This window comes from Alligator mississippiensis, chromosome 3 (genome assembly GCF_030867095.1).
Source record: "Alligator mississippiensis isolate rAllMis1 chromosome 3, rAllMis1, whole genome shotgun sequence".
Taxonomy (NCBI): Eukaryota; Metazoa; Chordata; order Crocodylia; family Alligatoridae; genus Alligator; species Alligator mississippiensis.
The window spans coordinates 271179853-271195439 of NC_081826.1; the positions used below are offsets into that span (position 1 = coordinate 271179853).

Below are 15587 nucleotides of genomic sequence, written 5' to 3' on the forward strand. Positions count from 1 at the left end.
CTTTTAAATTTTAACAAACGTATTTTTCTTTAAAGTCATACCTTGTATTACTAGAACTATTATTGTAAGAATGCATTGGAATTGTAATCACTGGAATTGCATTGCTGCATTGAGGCTGGTTTCCTGAATGAATGGGAGCAAATCCGAGTGAGTGATTAAGTAATAGGCAGAGCCAGCTGCGGTTACAAGTTAACAAGTGACTATTAACAGCTCCTACCTGCAGACTGACTGAAGGAAGGTATCAATGCCATTGCCTGGAACTCCATTATATGTGCGACAAGGTATTCAGTCTGAGTTAATCAATGCTGGAGACTGGTTCCTGGTAGGCTCTGTTTGATTTGGATTTGGCCTAAATTGGGGACAGTGATTAGATTAATTGATTTGGATCACTGTCGCTGATTTGATTTGCCCAAATCTGAATCTGGAGATTCTATGCTGATTTGGAGAATCGGTGATTCAGACATAGACACAGCTTTAAAAGATTTTTCTATATACCTTGAGGTAGCAGACACAGCTCATGATTGCTGTGATGCTGGGGCAGATGGAGTGTCCCACAGGAGTTGGGGGTGGGGACTCCATATGCTCAGCTGTGAACCCGGAAGTGGACTGGAACTAGGTCTTCCAGGGAGCGTGCTGGGGGGCCCCCATGCCTCCCCAGCTTAGCAATTGGCTGCAGGGGGAGCCTAGGTGCCCCCCAAACCCAGGAGATGCCCCCCCGGCCCAGGAGGCACCGGTCACTGAGCCAAGGGGGAGCCGGCGGGGGGGCGGGGGGAACACATGCTCCCTGGCAAACCCAAAAGGTGACCTGAAGTGCTTCTGGTCCACTTCTGGGTCTGCTGCTGAGTGCACTGGGGAGCCCCTCATGCTTCTGTGGGATGCTCCATGCGCCCCAACATCGTAGCACTCACAAGTCCCTGTACCTAGAGGTATGTAGAAAAAACATTTAAAAGTGTCTCTATGTCCGAATCTCCGAATCTTTCTGAATCTCTCCAAATCAATTCAGAGGGTTCCGATTTGATTCAGAAAGATGAAAGGGTCCTCTGATTCAATTCAGATTCAGAGATTCAGCCACTGAATTGGGCTGAATCTCTGCCGAATCGAATCAGGGACCAAATCTTCACACAGCCCTAGCTCCTGGGAGTTAATGCCCCCTGACATACTGGTCCTGCAACCCTTAACAATACTACTGTTAAATTAATCAAAATCACAAACTGACTCCCAAAACTGCACCATCGGACAGAACCCCCAGTGACTGTGACTAACAGCTGTCATGCACCACAGCGACCTCCAGCTTGGGCAGCCAAGATGATTCTGGGGGATCACAGAACTCTCCTAGAAAAAGGATAAAAGGCAGTGAAGTGTGACTCTCAGCGGCACCCTTTCTTCCAGCACCTGACCTACTGAAATAGAAGGACAAGCAGGAGACCCCCTTCTGGAGAAGACACCGCCTTGGAGGAAGCTGACCATCGACAGAAGATCCGCAGGGCCTCGGATAGGTAGATATACTTACACAAGTGCTCTCACAGTCACTACAGCAGCTACTATACTACATGGGTTTGAGTGAGTGAGTGCATGTGTGTATGTGTGTGTGTGTGTGTGCGCACACACTAAGGTGACCAGTACCCATCATAACCCCCAAAAGTCCATATTTATAATTTTATTGTCACTTCACATCCCATCTAATAAATTAGAATTCATGATGATCCTGTGAGTTGGTCCTTTGTAGCCAATGCAGGGGTCCAATCAACATCTCATAGATGGAGCCCCTAAGTGATCCATCCTACCATAGGACTGGTTTTGGAAGAAAACCAGAGGCCCCAGAACTGGACCTGTGTATATAATGGCTCTTTCTCTTATGGATCCTCTGGCATTCACTTTTTCTAGGTGCAAGACTTGTCTAGATTTTCTATGCTAAGTCAAAATAAAATATATTAGCAGTTGTGCTGAGCTGTCCAGACAAACAGCATCACAATTAGTCATACAAAAGTGCATAATCATACATTATTTAATACTGCTTTAAGTCTCTTGATTTTCAGCATAGAGATGCAGTACAAATATGAGATTGACTAAATTATGACATTTTTAAAATATATATGTTTGCAGTTGGTTTTATTTGCATTCAGATTTTTTAAAAGATTTTCTCCTCAACCATGAGAGCAGGAAACTTTCTTTTCAGAGAGATCCACAAAATTCTTAGGGTGGTATCTTTTATTGAACCGACTACGTAGTTGGGATAGAGTTAGACAAACTTTCAAAAGCACAACATTCTCCTCAGGTCTGGTCACAAAGATCCAGGCACAGCATAGTAAAGAGCAGCAGGGGGAAATTTGCTTTCACATGACTCCAAGAACTAGGGAAAATGCCATTTTCACAAGGTTCTTGAGAAAATTGAAGTAGTTGGCAACACTGAATTCCTTGTAGTATTGCAGGGTGTTTCTGCTTAAATACCATATTGCCACCAATGGAGATGATGGTTTTGTATTTCTGTGCCTATTTTGTATTGTAATAGTTAGCCATCAAATTACAGAAGAAAAATGAAACTTTTCTATTTTGAATCTTCCCTAGAAAAGTTGAAATCAGTCAGTGCATAAAATAGCATAAATAAAATTTCAAGAAGAATAATTAGTATATATTGAAAAAAGACACCTCAGTCTCACTCATCCATTGCTTTTCAAGCTGACATGTTAAGAAATCTAATTAGGAACATGGGATAATATTAAAATGAACAAGTAGCATTAAAACCAGTTTTAAATTGAACTTGATTTTCTTGATTGTTTCAATAATCCTGTAACAAGTACGAAAAAAGCAGAATGAGTTTTCTAAACTGTCAAACAAACTGTACATTGTTTAAAATTAGAATCCGAAAGAACATTTATTTCTCAAAGAAAAGAGCACTCTAAGCACAAAAAGCTAAAGAAAGTTATCAGAAAGTCCTTAATAAGAAGAACAATTAGGGCAAAAAGCCAAACTAAGGATGTTGGGTCTCATTTGATTGGCCTGTGAATGTCTCATAAACATGCAAAATAGAAACTGAAAATGCCAAACAAGTTTATTATCTGAGGCTCAGAAAACTGCTTTTTTAATGGGTTTAAGGCAAAAGGTCAGCTCTGATGACAAAATGTATTATTAGGACCCAAACTTATAAAAATATATTATATGCTGTGGGTACATTTACACAAAACACTTACTGTACAGTAGTGCATCACAGCACAGAGAGTGCTAATATGCTACTGCACAGTATTATTAGGCTACTGTGCAGTAACTCTGGTTACTGCACATTTATTTAGTACTTGGTAATACGAGTACTGAATAAATGTGCAGTAACAACTGCGCAGTAGTGTCTCCTATAGATGCACCCCGTATTTTGTATATTAGGAGCTGATCTTTTACAAACTTAGATACCTACTTACATTAGGAATAGACCTATTGATTATAATAGGTATTATGGTAAGCATGAACATCTCTTTGAAAAACCAGGCCTTTCTATTGTAGAATCAGTACTAAGCACACACTTCTTTATTCTTTCCTTCTCTCACTCCACTACAGAGTTTAGGGCACAGATGCAATATCAATTGTAAAACTTTAGCCTAAGTATGGCAGACCAAGAGGATCAAGCATTTTTAAATAATTAAATTATTTTAAAGTTTTTTATATCACTTCCAAAAAAGGCTTGATTGCCTTCAAGAATAAGAGTATATTTAATGAAAAATCTGGTGGGTGAAAGAGATTCTAATATCAAATGTTTGGAGATGAAATAATTAAATTCTATAGTTCACTTACAATATGGATTTATTCATCTGTATCTTTTTATGAGCAATGTTACCATCATTATATATTCAGCAGGGAAAACAAGTCAGCTTTCTAAAATAAATCGATGCAAAAATAACGATTACTTCGGCTCTGAAGTAATCGTTATCATTTTTAAACGATATTATTATTCTTTAGTCACCATAAAACTAGAGGAATATAATGGTGAATCAGGCTGAGTTTGTATATAAGGTACTTTGCATCAAGTAGTGCAATTCTCAGTCACTGTTCAATGTTATATTAGTTTTTCAAAGTGTGAAAGGAATTGCAGCATGTAAGCTAACTTTCCAATTTGATCTTTACCCCATCCTTTTTTCTGGAAGATGGTTTTATGGGTGCTTTTGATCTTCACTATGAACATCAACTGATGTTTACTTCATTGACTCCCCCCCTTCCTTCCTCCATATGGTTCCAATTCATTTTAGTTCATGCTTTGTTTCCAGAAGCCTTCAGATACTCAGTCCATGCTTTTAAAAAGCAGATCATTTTGTATTGTCTTCTTGATCTTTAATCATCAGCACAATCATCAGTAGGATTTTTTAGTGATATTTTTAAACAGTAGCAAATAAACCCTGTCAAAAACATACATTTTTGTATGGAAAATGATGGTATTATTTTTCTAAAACACCTCATCTGAAAGAGGTTTCTTTTCAGGTTCTAAAGCTTCATTTTAATGCAATGTGTTCCATGTATACAATTATACTTACTCAATTTTAATGGAACTAAATTTTAAGCAAATAAATTAAACTCTTTCACCAGAATCATATAGTGACTTACTGAAGATCAGAAGAAGGCAAAAAAAAATTTTCTTCCATTCCATCATTATATTCATTAGGGGATCATGACCTCCATCCCTCCAAGACTGTTCCTGTGTTTTCAAGAAATAGAAATAGTGAAATGAACAATGACAATCATTTTATTGTGGTAAAATTGACTTGGATGTACTCTCTGGTGACTAATCTGTCTGAACTTGCACTTTTTCCAAGCAGGGAACCTGAAAACAATAGAACAATCATACTCTGATTTTCAAGGATTATTTCAATTTTTGTTCAACAATTAGATCATATAATCATTCTGGTCAAGTAACTCATGGCATATCAAACTCCCAGATACCTCTGAATTTGAGGTACTTTGAAATAAGAGCCCTGGTCCCAATATTTGCAAAAAAAGCTCCTTTTCTTATAATGACACACATCATCATCCCAGATACAAACACCTCTAATAATTGGTCATTCAGCATGAGAATCTCAATTTTGCAATTCTGTCTAATTGTTGGAGAGATTACACCTTGAACCACCTGCACTGTTGTTAGGGGAAGAGAAACGAGAAGTTCTATACTTCCTAGAGACATGGTGCTCAAACTTTTTGCCCTGTAGGCAGGATGGGCAGTGCCCAGTCCACCCACAGGCCAGGTCTGGTTGATGGTCCTAATCCGGGACCCAGGGTTGATGCAGCAGGGCCCCAACCTAGCCACATAGAGGGAAGAGGGGCATGGCCCAGTCATGCAGGGTTTGGAGTTCGGGAATTTGGGAGTGTGGGAGGGTAGCCATATAAATTGCCACTGCTTCCTCATTGCCAAATGTCCTTACCCATGAGGAGCCCCACAAGCCAGGTACCAGGGCTCCATGAGCCAAATTTGGCCCAGAGGCCAGAGGTTGAGCACCCATGCCCTCAGGGATTTCAGTGGACAGATATGGCAAAAGAGAAGCATGATTCATCAAAATGCTTGAGGACACAGTTAACTTTAAGCACTGGCGTATATCCCTCTTAAATCATTGAAACTTAGGCCCAGACTTCTTTGCTGGATTGTCAGTGGTCATATATGAATCAGTAGAAGAGCTAAAAAGGGAACCTAGCAGTAGCCCTGAGTCACAGCCCACTATTAAATTATGTTTAAGTATACATATAACCAAACTGAAGCTATTCTTTCCCTACTTGCTGGGTTTTCCACCTTCCTGTAACAGCTGCCTTTTAGATTGTGCGCATCTTTTGGCAGGAACTGGTTACTTCTGTGCCATGTTCAGTGCCAAAAATAATGACTACACTAAACAAATGAAAATTACATAATACTATGTTTTAGCTATTGGATCATGCCCAGTCTTCTCAGGTATACTGAGATTTTAGAAATGTCAAACTTTCCCATCTTTTCAATCAGGCTGAGAACCCTGGAATCCCTGCAGAAGAAAAAAAGAACCCTTGTATCCCTACAGACATTTTTCCCCTTCAAAAATCAAACTGGACCAGGTTTTAGAGTATTTCATTTTTGCTCTTTATAAATGACATAAGACTGGAAAGCAATTCTCAGTTCTTCAGTTTCCACCTTGAGTTCAAAATTGTGTATAAAATGTATCCACTAAATAAAATGCATGTTAAGAATTTAATACTGAAATAATAATATTTAAAGCACTACAGTGCAATTATAATATTCACAGTGTTTATTAATGTTCTTGTGCTGAATGACTCTGTTCATCAAAAGTTATTGGAAAGTGAAGTTCTTTGTTTCAGGAAGAGCAAGTTTGTTTCAAGGCAAAATTAGTGCCTTCTCTGTCCTACTATTGACCTCGACTTTGACCTGACTGGACCACCCTTACTAGAATGGTAGGTAATAAAGTCCCCAGGCTGGTTTAGCTCTAGCTCTGAGCTCAGCAGAGACTATCAATCATGCAAAATAAAGCATAGTGGTTTTGTGATCTGGACATTTACTGGGAACTGATCTGAGATCACTAAACACTATTCATTTAAATCTCCAGAACAGACTCAAACTGAGATCAGGACATTAAAATAACATTCTTTTATTCTTTTTTAACACCACTTCAATAAGAAAGCAATCTAAGGTTAAAAAAGAGTCAGCTCATCCTTAATCTTAATGAATAAAAAGCCCTAAAGTCTCACTCAGTAACAAGTGTTGTTATCCTGTATGAAACAATAAAATACAGTATTACAAAAGATCACCCGTTATTAAGGATATGTATGAATTATATTTAAACACTTATAAAACCTGCCAAATACCAGTCACTATATGCAGAATTAAAAAGTACACAATTGTGCTATGATATTTAACCAAAGGTATTCTAAGAGCTATCTGGCAAAACACTGAAAAATATATATAAAACTTATTGTAATAAAGTTACATGTGCTGGTCCTGGTCTTGTCCAGAACTGAGAGGCTAGATGGCCAAGAATTTCTTGAACTGTGGTTGTTGTCATGTAATTAATTATATTAATACAAAAGTAGCAATAACAATAACAATTGCATTATAGTAATGCCTCTATATCCAGGTTTCCATTAGTTCATCACTGTGCGAACGCATATAAGACAACCCTTTCCTTAATGAGTGTGTAGTCTAAGTGGAGAAAAAAACAATGAAGAACAATTCAGGAGGTAAAGTTACTTTCTCCTGAACACACAGCAGGTCATTTGGCAGGGCAGTAAGTAGAGCCCCAGCCTCCTGACTCCTAGTCCCATATTTTATTACCTAGAACACACTGTCTCACCCAGATGGGCTCGTTACTAAGGCTACAAACGGACTCCACATATGTCCCAAATAAACTATTTTATCCCAGAACAAAGTCCAATCATTCAGACACCCCAGTTCATTGTCTGGGGATAAATCCTAAAAAAGTCTCAAAGGATAAGAAGTACTAATAGTTTATCCAAGGGTTTTGCAAAGTACATCTAAATGGTTAATAGTTTTAGAGATCATTGAATCAAAGGCAGAAAAGCAGTAGTGCATTCAGACAAGGTTCTTTGTGTAAATGTGATATCTTTTATTAGACCAACTAAATAGTTGGAAAAATGCTTTCGGGTACAAGTAACCTTCTTCAGGCAGGGGGAGAGTCAAACTCTGCCTGAAGAAGGGGATTTTTACCCAAAAGCTTGCAAAGGACAATTTTGCCAACTATTTAATTGGCCTAATAAAAGATACCACATTTACCTAAAAAGCATTGTCTGACTAACCAATACCCCCAAAACATTGTGTATTCAGCCACTCATTAAACCCTGATTAAAAAGATGATGTGCATACATGCCAACATGACAATGTTTCTGTTCCAGGAAAAATGCAGATAAATACCATATCTGTTCCTAGCCTAACTGTGTGTTTGCAGTGACAGAAGGTACCCTGGCTCCAGGGAGTACATGGAAAGTCTAGCAACTAGTGCAAAATTTTCTCTCTACTATACCAGGCCCCTCTAGACCAAGTCACCTCCCTTCAGACTGATGGAGAGCACTAGAGCTGCAAAATACTTCCTGAGCAGAAATAATTGTATTGGGATAAATCCCTGATGAGGTCTGGGGGAGGAAAAGAGCCCCCTGTATCCTACTGCTTCCATATGCCCCAACCTAGGGTCTGGGCACTCTGGTTCCATATATTCATTAAAAGTAGAAACTGCAGCAGCTTACCCTCTAGAGGTTATCTTTTTAGCCAGAAAGGCTATAAACAGTTTTAAATAGAAGCTTAGTTTCTGGAGAAAAGTTTTGCAACCCCCAGAAAATAGTTTCAGTACCCACCATGAGGTCATGACCTCAAGGTTGAGAATCACTGATATGGGAGATATCCTATGTCAGTACCATGTGGCTCTGCATTGCCAAAGATTTCTGTCTTATTAGTCTCACTAACACCTCTGGATTACAGACTGATGGGTCACATAACAATGATTGTCATGCTTTACTTAAGTGTTCTATTGCCTAAATTCTTTCTGTATATTAATTTGAATAATTCAACCCAAAGAAGCTGGCTGCATGGATGGATGTCCTCTAAGGGATGTTTCTTCAGCTCTGCTTCTTTCTATCAGTGGATAAGTAATGAGAATGTTAAAAGTTTTAGAGATCAGGTCCTTTTCTATCTGCTTTAAATGACCTTCTGTCTCCAACCCACCCCCAAAAGCCTAACATTCTCAAACTATCTGCTATTCACTCCCTATAAAATTTGTGTTTCCCGGAACTTTCATTCACCTTTATCTGTTAAAGGTTGGGTGCTTTGGTTTTCAGGGTGCCATTGGGTTTCTTGTTATGTTTTAAATATTATTAGATGTTATTCTTCCTATTCAATATTTTGACATTTTCAAGCCAAAAGACTGAAATTACAAGTTAATTGTTTTACTGCAGAGAAGCATTTTGGAGTGGGTAGAAGGAGGCGGTTGTTGTATTTTCCCTTTTAACAAAAACATATGTGATTTGGCAGCCAAAAAGTCACTTTCACAGAGGGGGTTTTCAGTACTTGTTGCTGAGAAATCAAATCCCTTTGGCTGGTTGCCCTCTTGTAGGAGTGAATGAACAACCTGATTTCAGGACCTTTGTTGCTCTGGTACCCTCAGGCATGTATTGTAGGATTCTGCCTACACCAGGAAGATAATTATAAAAAATCCTAGATCAGCTAAAACTGATTCTACTCTACCTGGTCCACCAACAGTGAGAGCTTTGATGTAACACTGCTTCCTTACACTGTCATTTCCTTTTTGATTAGTTCTGGCATTGTAGCATTGTTAATTAAAATGTTGATGAGAGTAGCTTTCATTGATTTCAGTTTCAGCAATGGGTGTTTCACTCCGGTAACATTAAGCTAGGGTGGGTGATTGGAGCACCCACCTAATTAAGAAAGGGCACAAGAACAGCAGCCATTCCCACTGCCAGTCTGATTGCTAACTGCTACCTCTGCCTTACACTTTCTCATATCAAAGCTTAAAGTTTCTGACTGGACACCCAGAATCCTAAGGAACACTTGATTATTGGTCCCTTATGAAAAGTTTGCTTTATTGTGCTACGCACAACATCATAGGGGAGCTCTCTGGCAGAGTTAAAATCCAGTGCTCCAGAGTATTATTCAGTTTTATTAGCCATGAAACCATTTCCCTGAAACCTCCACCTCATAACTTCCATCATCTTCAATGAATGAAAAAGGAGTCCTACTAACAACTATGACTTTGGGTACCCAGTCTTGCAGAGCACAGTTTTTGTTGGGCACAAAGTGAACTAGGAGATGTGTGTGCACATGTGTGTTGGAAGTGAGGGGGAGGAGATTCTTGGTCTTATATACTGTCATAATTCATACGTACAAGAGGGCTAAATTAAGACTGCACAAGCAACCTTGTTGGCATTTCCTAACTTCCGTGCCTTTGCAATACAAATGTTCATTTAATGAAGTTTTTCACTGATCAATTTCCTAAATGTTTTTAAAAAAGGAGACTGAAAAAACAGTATCTGTATCAAAGGAATTCTACTCACACTCATGGGGTTTAACACTAAAGCTGGAGTCTCTGTCACTTGAGTTAAAGGAGTAGCTGGTAGCATTAGCATGATATTCTGTTCTGTGTGGCTCTGACAACTGAGGTAAGGAAAATTCACACCTTCCTGAGGGATTTCACAGATGTTCGCTGACAACGGGAGACTGTTGAGAGTTAGAATTGTAGGGCCTCATTTCCAAGTCCTGATAGTCATGTGCACAGATCCTCTCTTCTAACAAGTCTGACCTCTTCTGACCCTGTTCCATCCAACCTCTGCTTGTCTCAGTTCTGCGTCTACCCCTCTCAAATCCACCCCACAAATGCTCCATTTATTCAGCTCAAGAATCACAGTCACAGTCTCTCATCTTGGCCAGGTGTTCTCTAAGCCATATATATTAATATGGCTGACAGTATAAAAGTACCTAAATTAGGCAGACAGAGGGAGAAATGACATCCTAATATATGCATTCAAGACCTACTAGTTAAAACAGGAAATCTGGACATCTCACCCAGGCATACTATAGATCACAGTTAAGAGGATTTCCCATTGATAATTATAAATTGTTTCCTTATGGCAAGATGAGCACAGTTTCTATTTGAGTTCAACTTTGAGTAGGAAGAGGAAAGCACCTTTCTAGTAGAGTCCCCTTTTTAACGTGTGACTTCATATTAAGCTAATAAGGATGTGAAAATGTTTTCCTAAAATTGATGATGCATAGTTTAGATGCAAATGTTTTCTTCTAGACCTAAGCTGCATTTTTTCATCTTTCACATTCTAATTTCTGAATCCTAATTCTTCAGCAGACTTTCTTAGAGTTAATGAAGTGAAGATGATGATGGCAGACAGATGAAGGTAGTCTTTGGAGGATCATACATAATGTACCGTGTACCCTTGCTGAAGTCAGTGATAAAATGTTCCCTCAGATCCTCTGCTGACTTCAATAAACATTCCAGTTCAGCAGTCCCATATTTCCCTCCCTGTCCTGGTATGTATGGTGCAGTACATTGTAAGGGCAGTATAATGGAACTAAAATATGAGGTAGACAATGAGCAACATTAGGAAAGATATCAAAATGGATTCTGCATCTCACAGGATTAGTACCAAGCCCTGCTTAGCCTACACACAGAAGTCCTATCACAGCTAAAAGGAATCTTCAAATGAGAAAAGCAAGCAGAATTTTTACCATAATCCTGTAATTGATAGACATGTAAATTGTCAGGTGTCATCTACAGTCTACTTCGTGTAACCAAGTTACAAAAGAAAAAAAAAGGGATTTAGGCAATCAATTTACAAGCATTTTCTCATTTACCATTGTTCTGCACATGTGAACAAAAAGTGTCGCCCATTGTACATACCATATACATTTAGTGTACTCATCAGGTCTTTCTTCCCAGTGAACAATGAGAAAAATGCCACAATAGGGAACCCTCTAAAGCAAAACTGCTCTCAATAACATCAAGCTGAGATACTGTGCTTTGGCTGCTGTTATTTTCTTCCTTGTGTAGTAATGTAATAACACCAGGTATGACAGAATTCACATGTTTTGGAGAATGATTGAAAAGCTCTGGGTGCATATGAATTAATCTTCTTTCATCATGAAAGACTACCATAGTAAAAATGGTCCAGCCCATATGTCTATTGAAAATTGCCTTTCAAATTAAATCAGGAAAAAGGAAATGAAAAACTCTTTTAGAAAACTGTGCCAGAGCAGAAAAAAAATCTGAAATCCATGCAGTGTGTCATGAGAGTGCTATTTCAGATGCATACTGAATACCACAAATAGATTCTGCAGCAAAGAAGAATACACTACACTGAATCTAAATGGGTGGTAACCAAATTCTCTAGTAAAATAAATATATGTGGCAAATGACACATACCTATTTAATGACACTTTGAGTTCATGTGAAGTTTGGCAGTGTAATAAAAGTCTTATCTCTTGCTTCCACTGTTATTGCACAGATTTAAACTGCTGTCTCAGAGGCAGTTTTACTATCTTTTTCAATCTATCCCATAAAAGTGAGACTTGATTTGCTCAGCATGAGAACAGATCAATAAAAGCTAAGTTATACAGCAGATTAGATCACTAACTTGGAGATCAAAGATGTTAAATACAAGTTGTATATGAACAATTGGATCAAAAGTTCAGCTTAAATGCACTGTACATGTTTGCAGAGCTCAAAAGAAGTATCATCCTTGTGTAAATAAGTCATTTAAATATTGTCATTTTCAGTTTTTGACCCTGCTATAGAAATAGGACAGATATTATTTGCTCACATATGTGAATGAAAAATTCTAATGAAAGAAACAGTAATATGACTAAGGGTTGTCAAAGTAACTTGAACATAGTTTTATGCATCTGAAATCTAATCTTCACATCTAATAAATAATGTGTTTACTCTTCATAGGCTCTGAAGTAATTCAGAATTAGCTATACTGAATAAAGAAAGATAGATGACAGAAAATGGGACCCTTTAGACAGTCTCATGCTATAAATAAGTTATTTTCAAGGTCCAGATCTCCAGAACTGTTTTAGATGTGTAAGTTAAAAATCTCATTCATTAGCTATTAAAGAGACAGACTTGTCAACTTTTACTTGCCCTTGTGCCTTTTCAGACTACCTACATTTTGGTTTCTTCTAGCCAATATGAAAAATCTTGGCTTAATCAAAAAGTTTCTAGTAACAGTTAGGAGGTGAAACAAATTCATAATTGGACACACAGGCCACATTTGGATAAGCACGCATGTGCCTGTTGTGGCATCTCAAAACAGTTTGAGACTCCACAAGAGGCATGCTGGGAACAAAAAAAAAATGTTTCCTACACTGCACAAGCTCAAAACAGCAAAATCTAAAAGGCTTCAAAGCAGCTTCAAAACAAGGGCATGGGCAGGGGCAGGGTACTGGCATCCCAGTGCTGCTCAGTGCCCCACATCCTGGTGAGTGAAGGAGGCAGGGCTAGCTCTGATTTTTCTAAGATAAAAAGACCAAAAGCAAATGCCAAAGTATATAGATATTGAGAATTAATTTTTATTATGATCATAGAGGCACTGGTAGGCTTCCAAATTGCTTTAAAATTGTAAATATATCAATAAAATGTTGCCCAACTGATCTCTTTCTATATAGTGGCATTTTATTTTAATTGAGGAAGAACATGGATTTTGGGTATTTGAGAGAATTTGTGGGGGTGGTATCAGAGAATCTGCAATTTTTAAACAGGGAACACCATGATCTCTGCTAGTGAGGCAAGTGGTGGGGACCAGGCAAAGGGACCTAGCAAAGGCCATCACCAGAGACATACCTGGAGGGCAGGCAAGATGAATTACCTCCTGGCTATTTGGGGCCAGGAGGACATGCTTCAACAGTTCAAAGTGGGCCAACACAAGGAACACATTTTCTGGGCAATAGATGCTGAGATGGCAGAGCAGGGATACCAGAAGACATGATAGCAGTGCCCCCCAAAGGTCAACTGTGCAGCCATGGCCCACTGACAGCTGGCCTAGAGGTGCAGGCAGCTCAGCTGCCGTGCCTGTACCACAGCCCAGGTGGCTGTCTAGTCCCTGTCTGAATCTGGCAGGTGCACAGCCATGGGCCTGAAGGTCCAAAGGGGTGGATGCCATCACAGATGGCAGCAGGTCACAGCCAGGCAACGGCCCCCATTGCCAGACTACTGTGGTGGGTAGAGGGTGCAGGGGCCACTCTAAGTGAGGGCTGCTTCAGCAGTCTAGCTGGCACAAGGGTCCATAGATACAAGGTGGCTGGGCCTTAAAAGCTCCTGGGGGCAAGTAGCCCTTAGCTGCTCACCAGGGCAGCTTTTTATACTGCTAGGGCCAACCCAGGTGCTGGCCCCAGCTTCTAGCTCCCCCTGGCTGGAGATTCAGGAGGAGCTGGGCAGGGTCAGTTTGCCCCAAGTGGCACAATTTTCCCCACACCAAAGTGTATGTTCAGACTCATGTGCTGAGGCACAAATCTCCAGCACAAATTTGTTCCGCTGATATTTGAGCTGCTGCAAGTACATGTGCCTGCATATGTGGACATGCCCACACACACCTATGTGGGCATGTCCAGAGGTGTGTGGACATTTGGTTTCCCGGGGACAACTAGCAGCAGTGCACCTTGCACTGAGCCTGCTTGTGCTCAGGGATCACCTAGGCTATGCGCGCTTTGGCGCGCAGCAAGTTACCACAGAGGCAGTAGGGGAGGCTGGGACCAGCACTGTGCTGGCTCCAGCAGCCTTACCTGAGGTACTGGGGGTCTCCTGGGGTGGCAGCCATAGCTTTCTGCTGGGCACAGCCTGGCCAGCAGCTGCACTGCAGCTCCAGGTGGCCTGGCTCTGCTTTTCAGCAGCGTACGCTGCCTGAATATGTGCTGCTTTTTTTTTTTTCCATTGAAAAACAACAGAGCAGCACAGCCACGGGAAACATGCCCTTGCAGTGTGGAGAACACCGGACTGTGCGGTATGTGGAGCTTGAGATGTATTTGCAACACAGTATACCACACAACCACACTTGTCTGGATGCACCATGTTTGGCCAAAAAATCAAGCAAACCCTGTTACAGATTGATTATTGATTCTAGTCCAAAATATCCACTGATATGAATTGGTAATTTAAATTGAAAGGAGCTAACTATCTAACCTTTTTTATATAGATCATATGAAAAGATTGCTTAACTGCAGTGGTCACACTTGTTTATAGCTTTGTTACTATATTCTAAATTTGATATGCCTGTTCTCCCCATGACATATTCACGTAATTTCTGTTAATGCTAATACGAGCCACATACATTCATCTATGACAGCTCTGTTTTTTCTACCATGTAATCCATTTTCTCCATGAAAAATGAAAAAAAAAATTCATCTCATCACCTAACGTTTTGTATGGTTCTTATTGTTGAAATCAAGCTGCTGTTACTTTGGCATTCTTATTGGCAAAACTAGTTGCACTGTATGTTATGATTCAATGAACACTTGTGATTTCAGTACAATGAATATTAGTTCTGGGGAGCATAGGTAGATTTAAAGAGGATTAATACTATTAATGAAAAAGCACTCATTGAGAAACACTCAATATGAACTAAGTCTATGTTGCTAACACTAGACTAATCACCAACAGGCAATTGTCAGTGGGCCAATTTATGGATTTTTTGCAAGTCACAAGGCATGCCTATGAGTCTTGCCTACTTGATTTTCTTTCACCTTACCAAATGCTAAAAAAAGTAACGCACCTCTTCTTAGAATGGTGCATGTGCCGATAAGTATGGTGAAGATTCAGACTAGTGAGCAGTGCTGGGCATGCCCCAGGCATGCACTGAACAGAAGGCAGAAGTGGTATAGATATGCCTAGAGAGTTATTCTGCAGATGTTGTTTGAGCAACAGGATTAGAGCTTTAGGACAGATTAAGTCTTACATATTCTTAAACATGTTATTGTACTTTGAATACTTTAAAAGTGAAGGAACTATTAATTGATTGTAGTCTCTGATATAAATGGGCTTTCTGTAGAAGTGATTTTCCTCACTGTAATTAATGAGGCATTATAATTCAGTTATTTTCCAGGAGAAATA

General features: G+C 39.5%; 1 long non-coding RNA gene across 1 annotated transcript in view; it reads left to right on the forward strand.

Annotated features, from left to right (window-relative positions):
* Positions 1-15587, forward strand: part of LOC109285245 (uncharacterized) — a 60343-nt gene that overhangs the window by 31115 nt on the left and 13641 nt on the right. Inside the window, exon 5 of the long non-coding RNA XR_002092925.2 lies at positions 1390-1496. This is a non-coding gene — a long non-coding RNA (uncharacterized LOC109285245). The remainder of the gene's footprint in view (positions 1-1389; positions 1497-15587) is intronic.